The sequence below is a fragment of the Entelurus aequoreus genome, linkage group LG17 (assembly GCF_033978785.1).
Source record: "Entelurus aequoreus isolate RoL-2023_Sb linkage group LG17, RoL_Eaeq_v1.1, whole genome shotgun sequence".
In the NCBI taxonomy this organism is placed as follows: Eukaryota; Metazoa; Chordata; class Actinopteri; order Syngnathiformes; family Syngnathidae; genus Entelurus; species Entelurus aequoreus.
Genome location: NC_084747.1, coordinates 53,283,722 through 53,306,793, shown reverse-complemented (window position 1 = coordinate 53,306,793; position 23,072 = coordinate 53,283,722).

Genomic DNA, 23,072 nt, shown 5'->3' with positions numbered 1-23,072 from the left:
TTAACTTGCTCTTACAGATGTAGCAACCATCTGTAGTTACTGACCATGGTTTTCTGATGTGTTCCTGAGCCCATGTGGTGATATCCTTTACACACTGATGTCGCTTTTTGATGCAGTACCGCCAAGGTCACGGCATTCAATGGTACGTGCAGTGATTTCTCCAGATTCTCTGAACCTTTTAAAGATATTACCGACCGTAGATGGTGAAATCCCTAAATTCCTAGCAATAGCTCGTTGAGAAATGTTGTTCTTAAACTGTTCGACAATTTGCTCACGCATTTGTTGACAAAGTGGTGACCCTCGCCCCATCCTTGTTTGTGAATGACTGAGCATTTCATGGAAGCTGCTTCTATACCCAATCATGGCACCCACCTGTTCCCAATTAGCTTGTTCACCTGTGGGATGTTCCAAATAAGTGTTTGATGAGCATTCCTCAACTTTATCAGTCTTTTTTGCCACTTTTTTTGAAACATGTTGCAGGGCTTAAATTCCAAATGAGCTAGTATTTGCAAAAAATAACAAAGTTTACCAGTTCGAACGTTACGTATCTTGTCTTTGCAGTCTATTCAATTGAATATAGGTTGAAAAGGATTTGCAAATCATTGTATTCTGTTTTTATTTACGATTTACACAATGTGCCAAATTCACTGGTTTTGGGTTTTGTGCTTAGAAGTGACAAACACGCTGACCATATTAACATAAAAAGTAGAGCGGCAAAGGAACAAACAGATCAAGTGTAGCGGTGGTGTACTCGGCTGCGTTGTACGTACACTCTTAGAAATAAAAGTGCTAAGTAGAACCATATAAGGTTCTTCGGCTGGTCCTCATAGGGGAACCCTTTTTGGCTCCAGGTAGAACCTTTTTATAAAGGTTCCACTTGGAACCATTTTGGAGGGTTCTACCTAGAACCCAACATGAAGGGTTATACCTAGAACTGTGTGTGTAAGGTTCCACCCAGAACCCCCATGAGAGGTTCTAAAAAGAACCCACGCAGGGAGTTCCAGTAAGAACCCTTTCGTATTTCAAGGGTTTCATCTAGAACCCACACAGGGAGTTCCACTAAGAACCCTTTTGTATTTCAAGGGTTTCATCTAGAACCCACACAGGGAGTTTCACTAAGAACCCTTTCGTATTTCAAGGGTTTCATCTAGAACCCGCACAGGGAGTTCCACTAAGAACCCTTTCGTATTTCAAGGGTTTCATCTAGAACCCACACAGGGAGTTCCACTAAGAACCCTTTCGTATTTCAAGGGTTTCATCTAGAACCCACACAGGGAGTTCCACTAAGAACCCTTTCGTATTTCAAGGGTTTCATCTAGAACCCACACAGGGAGTTCCACTAAGAACCCTTTCGTTTGTCAAGGGTTTCATCTAGAACCCATGCAGGGAGTTCCACTAAGAACCCTTTCATGTTTCAAGGGTTTCATCTAGAACCCACACAGGGAGTTCCACTAAGAACTCTTTCATGTTTCAAGGGTTTCATCTAGAACTGACACAGGGGGTTCTAAAAACATCCCTTTTCAAAGGTTTTCACCGATAACCGTCTTGTCTTCTGAGGGTTCTATAAAGAACCATATTGTATTCTACAGATCAGTTTAGTTCATATTATATTGTGGTCATTTATCATGTTGACATTGAACAAACATTCAAAACATTTTAATGAGAAAAACATTTATTTAAAGATAGTCCAACAAAACAGGAGAGGCTGTCTATAGACAGCCTATCGAGGGTTCTTTTTGATTAGGGACAGACAGACAACTTAAAACGCATGTACACGGCTCTGGATACACACATTCGGATTGATATACAGACAATCAAATTAGTACACGCAAACGCAAATTGGTTTACACGCGCACAGATTGAGATACACGTTTGAAAAAAATGTTGCTACAATAATACTTCCATAAAAAAACCCCTAACTTTTTGGAAAGTTTCCTTTTGTAACTTGATAAACATTTTTTATATTGATTTTAGCTAGAACATGGTGAAATGAACTCTTCTGTAAGAGTGTGTGAATCAGATATGTCAAGTTGGGGGCATTGACAATTATGAAGAAGCCATAGAAATGTTGTTGAAGTGTGTGTTTGTGCAGGCCGTACCTCTCAAGAGTTCAAAGCAGCCAAACTGCAAATTTGTATTGATTGTTTGCAAATTGTGTTGCACACCTCTGCTTGCTGCAGAAATGACGCTTAGGGCAACAGAGGTTCATTAAGTCAATAAACATGGTGAAAGTCTAGTATGTAGAAGATTGTTTTGTGTTGTCAGCCTCAATAAAAGCCAGAGCCTAATTTGGGCATCGGGGGCGAACAAATTATCAGATCTGAAGTCACACTGCGACTTGCCGTTTTACTTGTGGAACCACAAAGAATCTGTTTTCCTTGGAAGACAGCAATTGTGTATTGAAGTACACCAACCATTTCTGCCAACTAGGGTTGTACGGTATACCGGTGTTAGTATAGTACCGCAATACTAATCAATAATTTTCGGTACTATACCGCCTCTGAAAAGTACCGGTCCCGTACTGGACTTGGTATCGGATTGATGCCTAAATTTGTGGTATCATCCAAAACTAATGTGAAGTATCAAACAACAAAAGAATAAGTGATTATTACATTTTAACAGAAGTGTATTAACAGTAAATGAAAAAGTAGATTAATAATACGTTTTCTACCACTTGTCCTTAATAACTTTGACAAAATAATAGAATGATAAATGACACAATATGTTACTGCATATGTCAGCAGCTAAATTAGGAGCCTTTGTTTGTTTACTTACTACTTAAAGACAAGTTGTCTTGCAGGTTCACTATTTTATCTAAGGACAAACTTGCAATAAGAAACATGTGTTTAATGTACCCTAAGATTTTTTTGTTAAAATAAAGCCAATAATGGAATTTTTTGTGGTCCCCTTTATTTAGAAAAGTATCGAAAGGTACCGAAAAGTATCGAAAAGTATCAAAATAATTTATCTTGTCTCAAAGTAGGCTCACAAAGCAATTATTATTATTTTGTGGTCCCCTTTATTTAAAAAAGTACCAAAAAAATAAATAAATAAATAAATTAATTCAAAAAATATACATATATAAAAATAATTTTAGTACCGGTACCAAAATATTGGTATCGGGACAACACTACTGTCAACTAATAAGGTGCAATTATCAAAACATACATTTGAGACGCTGAGATACTTTTAAAACCCTTCTGTGCTGTCCTTCAATGTAACCTTGACAGAATCATGTTGCATACTTATTATTACTAAGGGTGTAATGGTATGCCTTAATTACCGTTGGGCCTCTACGTTGGTTCTGTATATTTTGTGTTCAGTAAGCTAAGATGATCAAATGCTAAACAAACTACTCAGCTCCTGCTTAGCTTTTTGTGTAACCCTAAGATGAAACGTAAAAAAACAGGCATTTCTCTAATAAAATAATACTGAAGTATAAAATATTGATAGTTAAAAACAATTGTTTGAAGAGTCTGAAATAAAGTTCCTAATTATTAGAGGTAGGGAAAAAGTTTCACTGCAATAAGGTGCTTTTGGTAGCCATCCACAAGCTTCTGGCAGGCTTCTGGTTGAATTTTTGACCACTCCTCTTGACAAACTTGGTGCAGTTCAGCTAAATTTGTTGGTTTTCTGACATGGACTTGTTTCTTCAGCATTGTCCACTTGTTTAAGTCAGGACTTTAAGAAGGCCGTTCTAAAACATTTAATTGTAGCCTGATTTAGCCATTCCTTTACCACCTTTGACGTGTGTTTGGGGTCATTGTCCTGTTGGAACACCCAACTGCGCCAAAGACCCAACCTCCGGGCTGATAATTTTAGGTTGTCCTGAAGAATTTGGAGGTAATCCTCCATTCTCATCGTCCCATTTACTTTCTGTAAAGCACCAGTTCCATTGGCAGCAAAACAAGCCCAGAGCAGAATACTACCACCACCATGGTGTCATGTCTTTTGGATCATGTTTTGTTTTGTTTAGTTATGTTTGGTTTTTGGACTCTGTTTCTGTTTACGCTCCATTGTTTTTGTTTCCATGACTACTCATTGGTTTCAGGTGTCATGCATTTGGACTCACGCACCTGTTGTAATCAAGACACAATTATTTAAGCTTGTAGTTGCCAGGCAGTCCGTCTGGCGACATTAACTCTGTTTACTTCTGTACCCTTGCGACTTCTGATACTCATGCCCGTTCATAGTTATGCTTCATGCCATGCCACGTAAGTTTTGTTCGTTTATGTCACAGTTAGCGAGTTTTGTTTCATGTTCATAGTGTCTGCCTTTGTGCTAGTTTATTATTTTCATAGCCAAGTTTGTACTTCCGCCTTGTGCGCGCTTTTTGTTCCTTTTTTATAGTAATATTAACTCATGTTTACTTCTGTACCCTTACGACTTCTGATACTCATGCCCGTTCATAGTTATGCTTCATGCCATGCCACGTAAGTTTTTTTCGTTCATGTCACAGTTAGCGAGTTTTGTTTCATGTTCATAGTTTCTGCCTTTGTGCTAGTTTATTATTTTCATAGCCAAGTTTGTACTTCCGCCTTGTGCGCGCTTTTTGTTCCTTTTTTATAGTAATATTAACTCATATTTACTTCTGTACCCTTACGACTTCTGATACTCATGCCCGTTCATAGTTATGCTTCATGCCATGCCACGTAAGTTTTTTTCGTTCATGTCACAGTTAGCGAGTTTTGTTTCATGTTCATAGTTTCTGCCTTTGTGCTAGTTTATTATTTTCATAGCCAAGTTTGTACTTCCGCCTTGTGCGCGCTTTTTGTTCCTTTTTTATAGTAATATTAACTCATGTTTACTTCTGTACCCTTGCGACTTCTGATACTCATGCCCGTTCATAGTTATGCTTCATGCCATGCCACGTAAGTTTTTTTCGTTCATGTCACAGTTAGCGAGTTTTGTTTCATGTTCATAGTTTCTGCCTTTGTGCTAGTTTATTATTTTCATAGCCAAGTTTGTACTTCCGCCTTGTGCGCGCTTTTTGTTCCTTTTTTATAGTAATATTAACTCATGTTTACTTCTGTACCCTTGCGACTTCTGATACTCATGCCCGTTCATAGTTATGCTTCATGCCATGCCACGTAAGTTTTGTTCGTTCATGTCACAGTTAGCGAGTTTTGTTTCATGTTCATAGTTTCTGCCTTTGTGCTAGTTTATTATTTTCATAGCCAAGTTTGTACTTCCGCCTTGTGCGCGCTTTTTGTTCCTTTTTTATAGTAATATTAACTCATGTTTACTTCTGTACCCTTGCGACTTCTGATACTCATGCCCGTTCATAGTTATGCTTCATGCCATGCCACGTAAGTTTTGTTCGTTCATGTCACAGTTAGCGAGTTTTGTTTCATGTTCATAGTTTCTGCCTTTGTGCTAGTTTATTATTTTCATAGCCAAGTTTGTACTTCCGCCTTGTGCGCGCTTTTTGTTCCTTTTTTATAGTAATATTAAATCATGTCTTTACCTTCACGCCATGTCCACTCCAACTTTACTTGCATCTCGGGAAAACAAACATCCCATAGACCACGTCGTTATGACAGACGGTAGGATGGTGTACCTGGGATTAAAGGCCTCACCTTTTCTCCCCCAAACATATTGCTGGGTATTGTGGCCAAACAACTCAATTTTTGTTTCATCTGACCACAGAACTTTCCTCCAGAAGGTCTTATCTTTGTCCATGTGATGTCAGATGAAACAAAAATTGAGCTGTTTGGCCACAATACCCAGCAATATATTTGGAGGAGAAACAAGTATGTGCTCCAATCACTCTATCACAAAACTATAAGAGTTGTAGAACTTATTGGAAACTCAAGACAGCCATGACATTATGTTCTTTACAAGTGTATGTAAACTTTTGACCACGACTGTACCACCTTTTGTTTATGGAGACATGGACAAATATGTTTTCCCTGACATTAAGTGGATTACTTTTTCCAAGTAAGCTAATCATTTCGTAGAACCATGAGAAGATTCCCCAAATCTCTTCTTCAAAGGCACGCCATGATAAATGCTTTGGCAGCGAGGAATCTCCATCTTTGTGTGCCAGTCCCAGATTACCCAGTCAGGGAGTGGAAACAAGTGTCTGGAATCAGAAATGTAAAGACACAGTGGGACGGCTTTTGTTTTTTGCTATTGGAAGCATGGGGTAAAGTGTGTTTGGTGCCAAGTTCCACTTCTGAACGCACATCAGTCTTCAAGCGTTAGCTGCCAAAATGTGGCTGCTGTTCTTTGGCCTTCTCCACAAGTTCATTACCTTGCTTTTAATTAAACCTAATATTTCAGTTTTTATTTCCAAGCCATTTTGCCCGTGTTGAATGGACCTAGGTGACATTTGCCAGAGGATATTCATTCAACATTTTACAATTACCGTCACAAGGGATTAGGGTTGTACGGTATACCTGTATTAGTATATGTGGAAGTCGTTCCCTACCCGTTCCACGGATACCACGTCACAGGAGCCAGGCGTGCCGTTTTAACAGAGTTTTTAATGTACACGTAAGGCCAAAAACAATCTTTTCAGATCTTTTTCTCGCCAGTCTCTGCCACCTCTCTCCTCCGCTGGCCGCTCACTGTTAAAGACAGCAGATGATTAGATCACCACGTACCACCTGTGAAATCTAATCACCTGCCAGCTGTGTCTCGCCGTCCCGCACATGCCCCGCCCCTAGCCGATGGGGCTCTGCCCTCAACACAATACAAAAGAAAAAAAGATGCCTCAGGCTTGGGCTGGTCCTGGCTTCAGCCTGGGCAGGTCTTCGATGACAATAGATAACCCCCTCCGGTCTCCTCCCATCGTACACAATGGAATTTTCCAAGCCTTTGCTTGGTGCAACAAAGACACCTCTCATCTGTTCACTGGAAACTCAGAGAACGGAAAGTTTTTTGATAATTTACATACAATTTTTCTGACACTACCACTTGTCCTTAATAATGTTGACAAAATAATAGAATGATAAATGACACAATATGTTACTGCATATGTCAGCAGCTAAATTAAGAGCCTTTGTTTGCTTACTTACTACTAAAAGATAAGTTGTCTTGTATGTACACTATTTTATTTAAGGACAAACTTGCAATAAGAAACATATGTTTAATGTACCGTATGATTTTTTTGTTAAAATAAAGCAGATAATGCAAATTTTTTGTGGTCTCCTTTATTTAGAAAAGTATGGAAATAATTTTAGTAACAAAATATTGGTATCGGGACAACACTAGTATATATCATTATAAACTAATATAAACTGTTATGTTAAGATTTTGATTTGGACTACTGGCTTTCAATTTGTGTCTTTATTTCCCATTCAAAGCAGGCAACAGGGTTTGTCATATTTTGCTATTTTCTGCCAAATTGCTTTGCTATTGAAATGAAAAGCCGTGTGCTATTTGAATGCCGACCTTTACTGAGTAAAATCCCCCAAACATTAATATTTGATATCTGTATATTATACAGAAGTACTTTGCATAGTATAAAACAGGGGGAAAATATATCTTCAAAGCCATGTTTTCCCCCTAGGGCATAAGGCGTGATGTTTTTTTTCTTTTAAGGGGGAAAAAAAACAGCAACTTTTTGGAATATGGCATTTATTGCCATTAAAAGTGAGTTTAAAGGAATGCTCAAGGGTAAAATCTGCACCCACCTCCAGAGTGAAGGTGAAGCTTCACACAGGCATGCAGGTACAGGCGTACAAGTGCTTTTTTTTTATTTCAAGTGAGATGAATCCAGAGACACCATGCTGAATAGCACCCAAACCCACGTACAGTGTATATATTCCTCTTTTGACTGAGCACAATGCTCCTCTTCTCCCCTTTTGTAATGCTAATGCTTTTTTAAAATGTGTTTTTTTTTCTTTTCTTTTTTTCCATCTGCGGCACTGCCATGTATGCACTTTTTTAATGTCCTCCAGGGACTCTTCCTCAGCTTGATGTACTTTATAAAAGACAGAAAAAAACGGGAAAAAAACAAAAAAACGGGGGTAAGACACACAAAAACAGTGGGAAAGAGAAAAGAAAAAAAAACTTGTGTTGTCGAACATCACAAGAGCACAATACCCACAAACAAGGCGCATTGTTCCGTGGCGCACACCTTAGTCAAAGCGAGGCGCTGCTCGGTTCTCCAAAACATGTCTACCCTACGATACCCACTAAAAGAAATTCCCGCGTTGCCTAATGAAATTGCGCTCCTACGCCTGCAGGCTCCGGAAGCTTTGATGGCGGCTTCGCTTTTGACAAGAGCGCTGTGACTTTTTCAATGGAAACGCATATTTTGTTGAATCACACAAAATGGGATACTTAATCCGTTTTGTGTTATTGCTTTTGCTCTAGAGCAGGGGTGTCAAACGTACGGCCCGCGGGTCGGATCAGGCCCGCGAACAGGTTTTATCCGCCCGCGGGATGAGTTTGCTATAAGTATAAAAATGGGCCAACATTTTTGAATGAAAGAAACTGCTGTTCTAAACGTGTCCAATAGATGTCGCATTTGTCTTGCCTCTGGTGAGGGCGGTCGCATTTTTTCTCCCTTCTTCTCCCAGCTTGCTCTCTTTGTTTTGCCTTGTCTGAACTTTTTTGAAGCCTCTTTCTTTGCGCTGTCCTCCAAATCTAAAACATCAGACATGGAAATGATCAGCTGGACTCTCGACGCAATTGGCAAAATCTTTTCAACGAGGAAAAGAGGTTCGGGGGGAGCCTGGATGCCCTGATGGAACCATTGCTGCGGGGTACGTGAGAGATTCCTGGGATAAATGGAGAATCATGTGCCTCTCAGTCCTTTCCATCGAGGACGTGGAAGACATCTACCTATTTGGAACCGTGATCACGGGGCACCTGCTGATTGGGCTGGGCATTGCTCTGGTGTATCGTCAAATTCATAAGACAATGGCAGCCACTCAAGGAGCCCAAAGGCTGTTCGTCGCAATGGAAGGTTTGGGCCGGGCTGTTGGATCACAAACTGTGGCGATTTCTGAACTGAATCGCAGTCTTTGAAAGGCCAATTGCACGTTTTTATTTTTTTTTATTTTGCCCATCATCTATAATTCTTATGTAGGACAATAACACATACAGTACAGGCCAAACGTTTGGACACACCTTCTCATTCAATGCGTTTTCTTTATTTTCATGACTATTTACATTGTAGATTGTCACTGAAGGTATCAAAACTATGAATGAACACATGTGGAGTTATGTACTTAACAAAAAAAAAAGGTATAATAACTGAAAATATGATTTTTATTCTAGTTTCTTCAAAATAGCCACCCTTTGCTCTGATTACTGTTTTGCACACTCTTGGCATTCTCTCGATGCGCTTCCAGAGGTAGTCACCTGAAAGGGTTTTCACTTCACAGGTGTCATAGTTTTGATGCCTTCAGTGACAATCTACAATGTAAATAGTCTTAAAAATAAAGAAAACACATTGAAATGAGAAGGTGTGTCCAAACTTTTGGCCTGTACTGTATGTGTTATTGTCCTACATAAGAATAATGGATGATGGGCAAAATAAAAAAAATAAAAAAAGTGCAATTGGCCTTTCAAAGACTGATTAACAAAAATTTGAGGAAGAGCAAGTTGTTTGAAAAACATTTAACAAAATGTCTTTGCACTTATTGTCCACAAATCAGTGCCTATTTGTGTAATGATTATACAATCTACATACAGTACACTGCAAAAAGTCAGTGCTCAAAAACAAGAAAAAAAAAAAAAAATTAGGGGTGTTTTATTTGAACTAAGCAAAATTATCTGCCAATAGAACAAGAAAATTCGGCTTGTCAAGACTTCCCAAAACAAGTAAAATTAGCTAACCTCAATGAACCCAAAAATACTTTAAAATAAGTATATTCTCACTAATAACTAGTGCACTTTTCTTGGTAGAAAAAAAAAATATGTTCAATATGTTGAAAAATATTCTTAAATTAAGTAAATGCTAGTGCCATTATCTTGACATAATGATATGCGCTCGGCATTACATTTCTTGAAACTAGCGAACTTATACTAAAAACTAGTTTATTGTTCTTAATGGAAAGGCAACAAGGCAACCGCTTGTTACTCTCGGGGTCTACTAGTCGCTCAGGCAAATCATATGGTCTAAAAATGCATTTTTCCATCGATAACATGACATCATTGCGCCAAGTGCGTGCTCTTTCAGTCAATTAGTGCGCATATATACAGCCCGGCCCCCGGCCAAAAATGTTTTAATTGTCATTTTGAAGAATTCATCTGAATGTGCATGAACTATTTCTGTTTGAAATTGTTAGAAATTTTAAATGTTTAAATATTAACTGTCAGTTTACTGTACTGTGCCAACTGTACTACTATATGAGTACGTGTTTTCTATTGTTTCATTGAAAATAAAACAGCAAAGTCCATTTGGCTGTCATCTGTTTTAATTATGAGACACAATTGTGTCAAAGTCATGATTTTTTTTTCCATGCTTGAAATAAGAAATTATTACTTTAAAAAAGTAGTTTTATACTTGTGAGTGTTGATGACACAGCTTTGCAACACTTGATATTCTCGTTTCAAGCATGTTTTACTCAATATAGGTCATCAAATCTCAGCAACAAGCTGTAATATCTTACTGAGATCATTTAGGACCAAAACCCTTAAAACAAGTAAAACACTCTAACATAAAATCTGCTTAGTGAGAAGAATTATCTTATCAGACAGAAAATAAGCAAATATCACCCTTATTTGAGATATTTAATCTTACTTAGATTTAGTTTTTGCAGTGTATATGCTGGCATGTCTTCCAAAAGATTTTGCTGGAAATCTTTCTCTCCTCTGCTGGTCAATTTGATCAGTTTTTACCACGCAGTTCTTGCCGGTCTCCCTTTTCCACAGGTAGTTTTTCAATTTTGGGCCCACACAAGTTGTAAAAGTCCAATCAGGTTCCCTCTCTGCGAATGCATAAATCTAATAATCATAAACCCATGGCCATTGTGATATAAACGTGAGATATAGCGCTGCCTGTCAACCCACCAACCACGGCGAGGGCAGCTCGTCGGTCTCCCGAGCGCCGGCGTTTTTAATTTGCCAAGAAGCGGGGTGCATAAACGCGGTGCCACATTTCATTGTCATTGTTTTGAACAGCGCAAATGCGGAGAATGATACAAATAATGATAATAGTGATAACAACGTTCAGTGTTTGGAAGTGTGTCACGAGCCTGATGACTTTACAATGGAGCGGGAGTTAACGACTCACGGTAATTAAGACCTCATTGAAAGGCTGCAGAGTCATGGCTTTGTGTTTGTTGGCTTTTCTGTTGTATCATTGAGATGGAGTTGCAAAAAGTAGTCATCATATCATACATCACGAGCAATATGTTTATGCTGGTCAAATAAGAATTACAATTAGAGATGCTTTAAAATGTAATATCGGAAATGATCGGTATCGGTTCAAAAAATTAAAATTTATGACTTTTTAAAACGCCGCTGTACGGAGTGGTACACGGACGTAGGGAGAAGTACAGAGCGCCAATAAACAGCCATACAGGTCACACTGAGGGTGGACGTATAAACAACTTTAACACTGTTACAAATATGCGCCACACTGTGAACCCACACCAAACAAGAATGACAAACACATTTCGGGAGAACATCCGCACCGTAACACAACATAAACTGTCCGGTTCAAACACTGATGACATCTATTAAACAAGACAAGAAGCAAAGAATCAAACAGAGGCATAATTCAATAGTGCTCAATTGAGGAGAAACGTGTCAACCTGTAACCTCTTACAGTGTCACCCACGCTCTGACGAAAAAGGTTTACGTCTCCTCGTTTATTTGGACTCTCCCTGTTTACACAACAACATCTTCTTCCAAAGAAATGGGGGGTATGTAAACAGCTCTTGTTTTTGGTCACATTGAAAACAAAAGAAAAAGATGCCTCGGGCTTGGGCTAGTCCTTGATTCAGCCTGAGCAGGTCTTCGATGACAATAGATAACCCCCTCCCGTCTCCTCCCATCGCACACAATGGAATTTTCCAAGCCTTTGCTTGGTGCAACAAAGACAGCCTCTTGTCTGTTCATTGGGAACTCAGAGGACGGAAAGTTTTTTGATAATTTACATACAATTTTTCTGACCTAAACACGACAGAACAAATACCCAGAACCCCTTGCAGCACTAACTCTTCCGGGACGCTACAATATACACCCCCCCAAGCCCCGCCCACCTCAACCTCCTCATGCTCTCTCAGGGAGAGCATGTCCCAAATTCCAAGCTGCTGTTTTGAGGCATGTTAAAAAAAAATAATGCACTTTGTGACTTCAATAATAAATATGGCAGTGCCATGTTGGCATTTTTTTTCCATAACTTGAGTTGATTTATTTTGGAAAACCTGCATTGTTTAATGCATCCAGGAGGGCATCGCAACAAAATTAGGCATAATAATGTGTTGATTCCACAACTGTATATATCAGTATCGGTTGATATTGGAATCAGTAATTAAGAGTTGGACAATATCGGAATATTGGATATCGGCAAAAAAGCCATTATCGGACATCTCTAATTACAATATACATTTTTTGTTTTGTTTTGCCTTATTAATATAATGAATGAGTGAAAATCTGGTTGGAGGAAAACATGCAGCTTTTTTTCTGACTACAATTGAACATTTCACTTACCGAAAATCAGGAGCACTGTGGCAAATGGGTGCAAGCCTTAGACTACAAAACGTAAGTCACTGCTCGGTGACATTCGTCAATTCTGGGCGTGTACTTCTGAGTGTACTCTTCCTTGCCGCGGTGGAAGGAGCGAGGTAGGTGCCGCAGATGTGAACTGGAGCTAGCGCTGCTCGCCTCGAAACCAGTCAGAATGTTTCATTATTGGCTTTTTTTAACAAAAAATCTTAGGGTACATTATATATGTTTTTTATTGCAAATGTGTTCTTAAATAACATAGTGAACATACTAGACAACTTGTCTTTAAGTAGTAAGTAAACAAACAAAGGCTCCTAATTTAGCTGCTGACATATGCAGTAACATATTGTGTCATTTCTCATTCTATTATTTTGTCAAAATTATTTAGGACAAGTGGTAGAAAATACATTATTAATCTACTTGTTCATTTACTGTTAATCTCTGCTTACTTTCTCTATTAACATGTTCTAGCTACACTTCTGTGAAAATGTAATAATCTCTTATTTTTCTGTTGTTTGATACTATACATTAGTTTTACCAAGTCATTACAGGATCATACATTGGTCATTTTCAATGTCCTCATGTATCCAGGGACATATTTCCTGAGTTTATAAACATAATATAGAATAGAATGGAATAGAATAGAAGGTACTTTATTGATCCCTGGGGGAAATTCAGCACCACAGTTCACTCACAATCGACAATAAATACTATACAGCATTATTCACATGTGAATAATATAAATATATTATACATATATTCTACATTTAAGTGCAGTCAAGAAGGAACATATGGATTATACCGTCTGGTGGCTGTCGGTATGAAGGACGTATACATTTCAAACGAAAGGAGATGTTGTGATGCCAAAAAATATCGACATAATTATGTAGTATCGACTAGATACGCTCCTGTACTTGGTATCATTACAGTGGATGTCAGGTGTAGATCCACCAATGGCGTTTGTTTACATTTTGACGCCGGTGAGCGACGGTCTGTAGTGAAGCATGTTTAGCTATTCCTATTCCTATTACTTTATTCGTCGCCATGGAGGTGAGGATTAGTGATTTCGAAGTAGCTAAAACACTGCCGACTGGGGCTGGACTTTAGCCGCTAGCTAACCATGTCTTAAATCACCTCTTCCCGTGGGCGTTTCAGTGTTATAACTTCACCTTTATCGTTAGTTTTTAAGCCAAAATGCGTCCGTTCTCCCTTTTCTGTCAACACACTGTCTGATTGCAAGTACTCCGTGATTCTGCGCTGCCAAACATGCTCGGTACTTTTCAGAGGCAGTATAGTACCGAATATGTATCATTAGTATCGCAATACTATACTAATACCGGTATACCGTACAACCCTAGTGTGTACATTCATGAAGGGACATGCTCTTCTGTGAATATCACCTGGACTATGAAATATTTGGGAACCACTGGCCCTAATAGTTGATACACTCTTCATGTATTTATTATAATTGCAACAAGATTTGTATTTAAGGAGTTCACCAGATGGAATAAAAAAGTCCATCTGTAAAATATGTGAATCCATCTTGCATCCTCCCCTTTCTCCAGCCTATACATCTGCAACACAATTAAACACCACAGGCGGTGCTCATAATGTTTAACGTTGACTCTAACTACATGTCAAGGTCATGCTGCTGCAGTGTTACAGCCACAAAGTCTCTCTCCGGCTCTCTCGATAGGCAGTAATGAAGTGCAACGGGTCATAGCTGAGGAAGCCCGTAGTACCGGTCTGAGAAGGGGGGAACATATAATGGGATGGAGTATTCACAGAAGCCTGTTCAAAGGTTTATCTGTTTACAAAACAGGTATAAAGACCGTTTGGTGTAGTATCACTTTTATAGCCGAAAATAATAAACCGGCCCACGATATGCACTACTTGTTGTTGGCTGACAGGGTGACATTGACAGAATGGGCTCCATTAAGCTAACCTAAGAGGTTCATTCGATACAATACACTTTCACAATCTAAAATGTTGTATCATAAATTGTGACCTCCACATAGAATAATGCAGAGTTTCAATAGTCTATGTATAATAAAACAACACACTGCACTAGTGTACGGGAAGTGTGTCTGACCTTGATGCTGGAATTTAAAAAGGGCTTTCAGTGGGCGTGTGGCTTTCTCCACTTCTGTAACTGACTGGCGGGTTTTATTGTAAGATGTGTAGTGAAGCCTCTCTTTTGTAAAGGACGGCGCTAGGCTGCGACTTAAAAAAGCGAGTGTTTGAGCTCCAAAAATTTTAAGCGAGTAAGGAAGATTATATATTTTTTCACATTTGGTGCGCCTAATCAGGCTTAAGGGACCGCATTACTGTTGGAACATCATTAAACAGTCACTTACATTTTTGGGCGCATTTTAATTCACTCTGAGGAATGACTTTAGAGGGAATCTCTGATGATTTTAATCTACATTTAACACACTTCCTTGCTGTCTGGATCAGGGGTTCTTAACTTTTTGACCTCGGGGGCCCAACTTTTCTACTACAGAGAGGCCCGGGGCCCACTTAAATATTAACACTGAATTAGTAATCTCACTCTTGATTTTAATCATATTCAATAATTATATTTATCCTACTTACAGTTTACAACCTTGTCAGATGATATGAAAGCATGTGTCAATCACAAAGATCATTATTTATCTAACACATAAACCTTAGGCTTAGGTCAGGCTGATTACAAAAAAGTACTAATATATATTGTATACTGTAAGAAGGCACTCAAAAAACACTGACAAATAATAAATGTACATACAACTATGTTTTGCTGGAATAAATAATCTAAATTAATAAGGAATATGTTTCTTAACTAAACTGTCAATAAAATTAAAGTGCAAATCAAAATACAGCTTCACCACTGTTGCGTCTGACCAGTCTTCCCTCTCAGGGAATTAAAGTCACTGGTCAATCCTAAAAGTTCTTTAGACGACATATATGCTGAGTAAGAAGGACCTTCAAGACAGAATAGGAATATTATCAAGTTTTACTAAAGCTTTAGGAGACCAGTCCAATTGTCCTTTCATATCGACATCTCGATATGAAATATGAATACGAAAACAGCTCCCACCCTCCAGAAAAGAATGCATCCAACACTGATAAGATAAGGAGGGGGATGCATCTCTGCCACATTCCAATGCCTAAGACACTACACAGACATCTGCAGACAAAGAGAAACAAGTATACAGAGTATACATGGAAAAATACTAGCTGCTCCAAACATGACTATGAATAAAGAAATAACTCTTAAACATATATGCATTCTCCACACCACTTAAATCATAATTTTTGCACTTAAGAAACTTCTCTATGACTTTAGCTCCAGACTTCTTCTGTTTGTTTAATATTGTCATTACTGCGACACACAGCTTCACTTAGATGAAAGAACGGTACTGGTACTTTTCAAAGGCAATATAGTGCCGATTTTAATCAATTAGTATCGCGGTACTTTATTAGTACCGGTATACCGAACAACCCTATAATGTACCCATGCATTTGTTCGGATCTCCCCTTTTAACGGGTGAAAGTTATTTTGTTCTAATGTCTCGTCTGAAAAGGGCAAGGAGACTAAAATTTAAGATTAACAATTTAATCTACAGCACGGTGGGAGAGGGGTTAGTGCGTCTGCCTCACAATACCAAGGTCCTGAGTAGTCGTGAGTTCAATCCCGGCCTCGGGATCTTTCTGTGTGGAGTTTGCATGTTCTCCCCGTGACTGCGTGGGTTCTCTCCGGGTACTCCGGCTTCCTCCCACCTCCAAAAACATGCACCCGGGGATAGGTTGATTGGCAACACTAAATTGGCCCTAGTGTGTGAATGTGAGTGTGAATGTTGTCTGTCTATCTGTCTGTCTGGCGACTTGTCCAGGGTGTACCCCGCCTTCCGCCCGATTGTAGCTGAGATAGGCTCCAGCAGCCCCGCGACCCCGAAGGGAATAAGCGGTAGAAAATGGATGGAATGTAATCTACAAAGGGAGTAAGTGCAAACATTTGCAATACCAGGGCTGGAGAGAGGACTGAGCTCTACAAAGTGTGGCGAGTTCTCTCAATTGTTCCTCTGTTCACATGTTTTTGTCCTCCTTGCTGCCCCTCCCTGGTGGAGTTGTTTGGGCATTGTTCAATGAAACCAAAAGTTAACCTAAGCATATGTGTCTTGGACACACACACATTCGTCTACTCTCACTTTGTCTCGTATCTGCCACCTCTTCTCACCATCGAAACCAATAAGATGCTATGTGTGTGTAGTTGAAAAGATAAAAACACAGGCTGTACTGAGGTAAAACTTAAACCCTTTTACCGAAAATATTGTCTGACTAGAAGAAAATTGAAAAGTACAGAAAACATTTTGTTTTGTCATTGAACAGAATAAAATGAATAGAGTGAGACTCCTGTTGCGCGAGACCAGTCTTCCTCTCAGGGAATAAAACACACTGGTCACTCCCAAGTTCTTTTGGATGACATATATGTTGAGTAAAAAGGACCACCGAGACAGAACAGTACTTGGCCAAGTTTTACTAAAGCTTTAGGAGACCAGCCCTTACAACACGGTCATAGCATCGCCAAGCGAGGTCTAAAAAATAAGACAAAAGAAGTTCACTCCTACAGAAGGCAGCCCAGAGAGGGATGCACCTGCTGGTAAGAAGAGGGACCGTGTACTTCACGGAACGGAACTAAATCAAACCTCCCTTTTGAGGAGTGATTCATCATGTTTGTGCAGGACACTGGATGCTTGAGGACCAAATATCGAAATCAACAACAGATAATAAGGCAACGGAAGTATACCGGCCACACGAACATCTCCAGAACGGAAAAGTACCAATAGCATGATCACACAATACAATGTTATACTAAAGCATCAAAGTATATCAAAAATATATGCATTCTCCACACTTCCTATACATTCTACTCTCCTTTAAAGGTAGACAATATTGTTGGTAGCAATAGTTGCATTACATAGTGATTCATACTTTCCCAAGGAGAAGCCATTGTTTTCCATAAAATTGTGTTTTCATAACGATACATTATACGTATGTTACTTGGATTTACACCAAATTAGTAGTTTCTTCCTTGAGCCGTACCCAACTCTTTCACAAGGTTTTTTTGTAAAAACGTTAAGTAGTTTTTTAGTTATACTCAGGCAACAACACTCCATTAGACCCAATCAATTGTGCAAGTGTACCTAATCTTTCAGGTGAGTCTATGTAGTCGACTTGCCAAGAAATTCCTCAATAGAACATGTTTCAAGCTTGTTGAGGCCTCAACCTTCATTTGGAAAACAATACACTAATGTGCTCTCGGGTGGGTCTACATTTGGAGGCCAGAACATTCTGCCTACATCAGTTCAACTCGGACAGGCACTTAGCGGGAGGAACTTGCCTGTGCATCTCTTAGAGAGATTAGAAGACTTTGCTCACTAGCTCCGACTCTCCCTCCATTGTTGTCGCTGTCGCTCTCTGATTGTTCCAATCAATAATCTTAATGGATGGGGAAAAAAGTAAGGTGAAGCGACAGGAAGGGAGAGAAAGTCTTGACTATGATTGCAGCACATAGCATGTTATTTGCCGTCAGAGGTTAGACGGCGGGTTCACAGACACCAATCAAGAACGCCGCCTACCTCGCGACGTCCTTCCCGCCGGTGCTCCCTTTCCGCTTTACCGTCATTCGTCACCATCAAGCTCTCATCCCTCATTTACATACATGCTTTGCAGACGTTTCTCCTTACAGAGGGCACATAAAGAAGATGTACAGCCTCTTGGTGTAATACCACCAACCTCATCTTCTCCGCAAGGTGGAGGTTGCGGCTGGATTCAGGGTTGATATGAAAAGTGGATTTGATTACTTTCAAGCAAGGGGCCGCAGTCGTTCAGAAACATTTGAATAATATTAATAGCAGCGTATGTCCTCGAATGTTACGATTCAAAGGCTGAGTTTGAAATATTGTCAATTGGCAAATGCTATACGACTTATTTCTTAGTATTCAATGTCTGGCTTACCAAATAAAAATATTTACGGTTTTAAAATCCAACCTTCAATATAATTGTTCCTGAACAAACTTCACAATAACCCAGCAGGCATAAGACCTTAAAATAACATTGAAAATGTGTTGAGTTAGGTCCTGACGTTGAGCAACTCAAACCTAACGTTGAAACGACATGAGTTCTGGGTTCTGACGTTGATTGAACCATTGACTTTTGGTAATTTCCCAACCAATATTCTACAACACAAATACAACGTTGAAACAACATGCTTTTTGACGACGTTTATTCAATGTCAGGTTGTGACGTTGATTCGACCATTCAAATTTGGTCATTTCCCAACCAACAACGTGTATCCAACGTTGGACATCAAGGTTGTCTCAATATACAAATACAACTATTTTGCAACGTTGTTTCATAGTCAGTTTTAAAGGACATGTGTGTATAATCAACGTTGTATCAATGCCTTGTGCCTGGTGGGAAGGTTCTAGATAAAGGAAAGAAGAAATACTTGATTTTCCTTCATACTATAGTGTTCAAATCATCACTTACACAAAATGATGTTGAATGTCAGTTTGTCATGTACGGTCCTTGCTAGGGATGTCCGATAAAGCCTTTTTTGCCGATATCCGATATTGTCCAACTCTTACCGATACCGATATCAACCGATACCGATATATACAGTCGTGGAATTAACACATTATTATGCCTAATTTGGACAACCAGGTATGGTGAAGATAAGGTCTTTTTTTTTTTTAAATTAATAAAATAAAATAAGATAAATAAATTTAAAAAAATGTTCTTGAATAAAAAACAAAGAAAAACAATATAAAAACAGTAACATAGAAACTAGTAATTAATGAAAATGAGTAAAATGAATTGTTAAATGTTAGTACTATTAGTGGACCAGCACAATCATGTGTGTTTACGGACTGTATCCCTTGCAGACTGTATTGATATATATTGATATATAATGTAGGAACCAGAAATATTAATAACAGAAAGAAACAACCCTTTTGTGTGAATGAGTGTGGATGAGTGTAAATGGGGGAGGGAAGTTTTTTGGGTTGGTGCACTAAGTGTAAGTGTATCTTGTGTTTTTTATGTTGATTTAATTAAAAAAAAACGGAAAAAAACAAAACAAAAAAAAGCCTGATACCGATAATAAAAATACCGATACCGATAATTTCCGATATTACATTTTAAAGCATTTATCGGCTGATAACATCGGGAGGCCGATATTATCGGACATCTTTAGTCCTTGCAATTGTAAATACGTTTGGCTTGACCATGTTTATCAAACTTGTGATTTTCAGTTGAATTTTTTTGTGACGATTAGGCCATACACACTACATTTACAGTAGGAGTTGTGTGGGCGCATTAAGCTGTGGTATACATTTCTAGTCAATCTGACCTATGGTGGCTAAACTTTGCAGTAAAATCGCCACTATGTGGGATATTTGTCAGAAATATAATATTGCTGGCAACACGGTAGGGTTGCATGTTTTGACAAATGTTCACCCTTTTGTGTGCAGCGGTTCATGAGTAGAAGAGTTAGCTTACACAGACATATAGCACTACCTCAACTTGCTGGTATTTTTGAGATACCACCTGTGTCTCTGCTTTTTTTAAGTTCTAGGGCATAATTTGAGTTGGAACATTTTTACCACCGGTTGACCCACAGCCAGAGATCGAAACAATCCTGCCTTCCAACCACAGGAACTAAGAAAGTTAGTGTGAAGGAGAAGAAGCAGATGACCGAATTATAGGAACAAACCAATAAATATGTCTACCGATTGTCCGAACCAGCGGTGTAGCTCTTCGGCGCTGTTGGTCTGCGTCACAAGGGCCGCGGCCGGGCTCAATGGGATGCAACCGTGGCCGTCCAAATGACAGATATTTATACATAGAGTTCTGAGGGGCTGTTGATGCTGTGTTTGCGTGTTTCGGTTTGGTGGGATGGGTGGTCGGCATTGCCCTTGGTGCACAGGCACAGTTGTCTGTCGGCGTTGATCTCTCCGGTTCGTCATTCAAATATGTCCGTGGGCAACATAAACAACGATTTCCTAGTTCCTATTGTTACACGACGGAGGAGCAACTTGTAGGGGACACCTACGAAAGTCAATCAATCAATCAATCAATGTTTATTTATATAGCCCTAAATCACAAGTGTCTCAAAGGGCTGTACAAGCCACAACGGCATCCTCGGTGTCGAGTGGGTCTGACATAATATTGTGAAAGTCCAACACATCAGCGAAAGTCCAGTCCATGGTGGGGCCAGCGGGAACCATCCCGAGCGGAGACGGGTCAGCAGCGTAGAGATGTCCCCATCCGATGGACAGGCTAGCGGTCCACCCCGGAGCAGAGTAGAAAAGAAAAGAAAAGAAACGGCAGATCAACTGGTCTAAAAAGGGAGTCTATTTAAAGGCTAGAGTATACAAATGAGTTTTAAGATGAGATTTAAATGCTTCTACTGAGGTAGCATCTCTAACTTTTACCGGGAGGGCATTCCAGAGTATTGGAGCCCGAATAGAAAACGCTCTATAGCCCGCAGACTTTTTTGGGGCTCTGGGAATCACTAATAAGCCGGAGTTCTTTGAACGCAGATTTCTTGCCGGGACATATGGTACAATACAATCGGCAAGATAGGCAGGAGCTTGACCGTGTAGTATTTTATACGTAAGTAGTAAAACCTTAAAGTCGCATCTTAGGTGCACAGGAAGCCAGTGCAAGTGAGCCAGTATAGGCGTAATATGATCAAACTTTCTTGTTTTTGTCAAAAGTCTAGCAGCCGCATTTTGTACCATCTGTAATCTTTTAATGCTAGACATAGGGAGACCCGAAAATAAAACGTTACAGTAATCGAGACGAGATGTAACGAACGCATGAATAATGATCTCAGCATTGGAAAATGGAACGAATTTTAGCGATATTACGGAGATGAAAGAAGGCCGTTTTAGTAACACTCTTAATGTGTGACTCAAACGACAGAGTTGGGTCGAAGATAATACCCAGATTCTTTACCGAGTCGCCTTGTTTAATTGTTTGGTTGTCAAATGTTAAGGTGGTATTATTAAATAGATGTCGGTGTTGAGCAGGACCGATAATCAGCATTTCCGTTTTCTTAGCGTTGAGTTGCAAAAAGTTAGCGGACATCCATTGTTTAATTTCATTAAGACACGCCTCCAGCTGAAAGTCTGCTTCCCAAGGTAAATGCTGAACAATATTACATTTTTTCATAAAACTACTGTAGTTGTTTGTAGCACATGCTAATGTATTGTTTTTCAAACCTTATTTCTTGTCAAAATGTTTGGTTTTCCTTATGTTTATGTATGTCACATGCTAAAATTGTGGTATTTTGGGAGGGCCAAGCATGGATTTCAATTGATTTCATTGGGCTGATTTTAGATAAGAGTGTTATGAGAGCTCGGTAGTGGAACGCAATGTGCTCATAAGTTGAGGTACTACTGTACTGTGAATATAGTGTACATGTACTGTACAGTCACCTTTCCAGTTAGTCGGTTATATGCAATTTTCTTTTTTCTGACACACAATGCAGCAGATGAATGGGGACCATTATCGATGATGGCCTCGATGCTGTCGCCCTAATGAGAAACACCAGCGATATTTCATACAATATAAACACCCATTTGTGCCGCAATTAGATACGAATGGACGGCAATCATTTTCTTTTCACTATCTTTGCAGGCTTATTGGTGCTGTTGGTCAATGCCACGTGTAAGTGTTAACCACCCAGAGGGGCTTGAGCAATCATTTCGTCTTTAATACAGGTCATATAATTACCTAGCCGTAGCACTTACTGCATATGTTATTAAGGGTCAAAACAATCCATGCCTGTATGAATGTGTTTTTTTAATCCATTAATGCTTGTTGGAGATTACCTTAGAGCTCAGTTAAAATTAGAGTGTGACTATTTTGGGTTGACCTGATTCATCGTTTATCTGGGGCTACTAATGTGTTATCTGGGACTGTTTGATGTGTGTATTTATGTGAGCGTTATAAGGGTTTTATATAATGTGCAAGACCAAGGACAAAAGCATGTCGAATGTGTGCATGTTTGTTCACCGACTACTGTACCTACGCATGAAAAGAGACTTAGAGCTTAAGAAGGTCACTGGCGAGCACCAGCTATTGTTTGGAAACAAAGGCATCGCTTTGTTAGTATAATTGCCTCTAGCACAGGGTGTGTATAACCTCATGACAAATATACTTAGGGTTGGACGCCTTCTTATTGTTCGTATAATTGCATTTCACAAGATTATGTCTAATAGTAATATGCATTGGGACGTTACTGGAAAGACAAATATTCCCGGAGATTTGGGCTCTGAATGTCTTTAATTAGCCCGGATACCTGAAGGTCACATATTTATATGCTTTATTCACACAATGAAACCCTGATTTACGAATGTAATGAATTCTTGAATAGGGTTCATTAA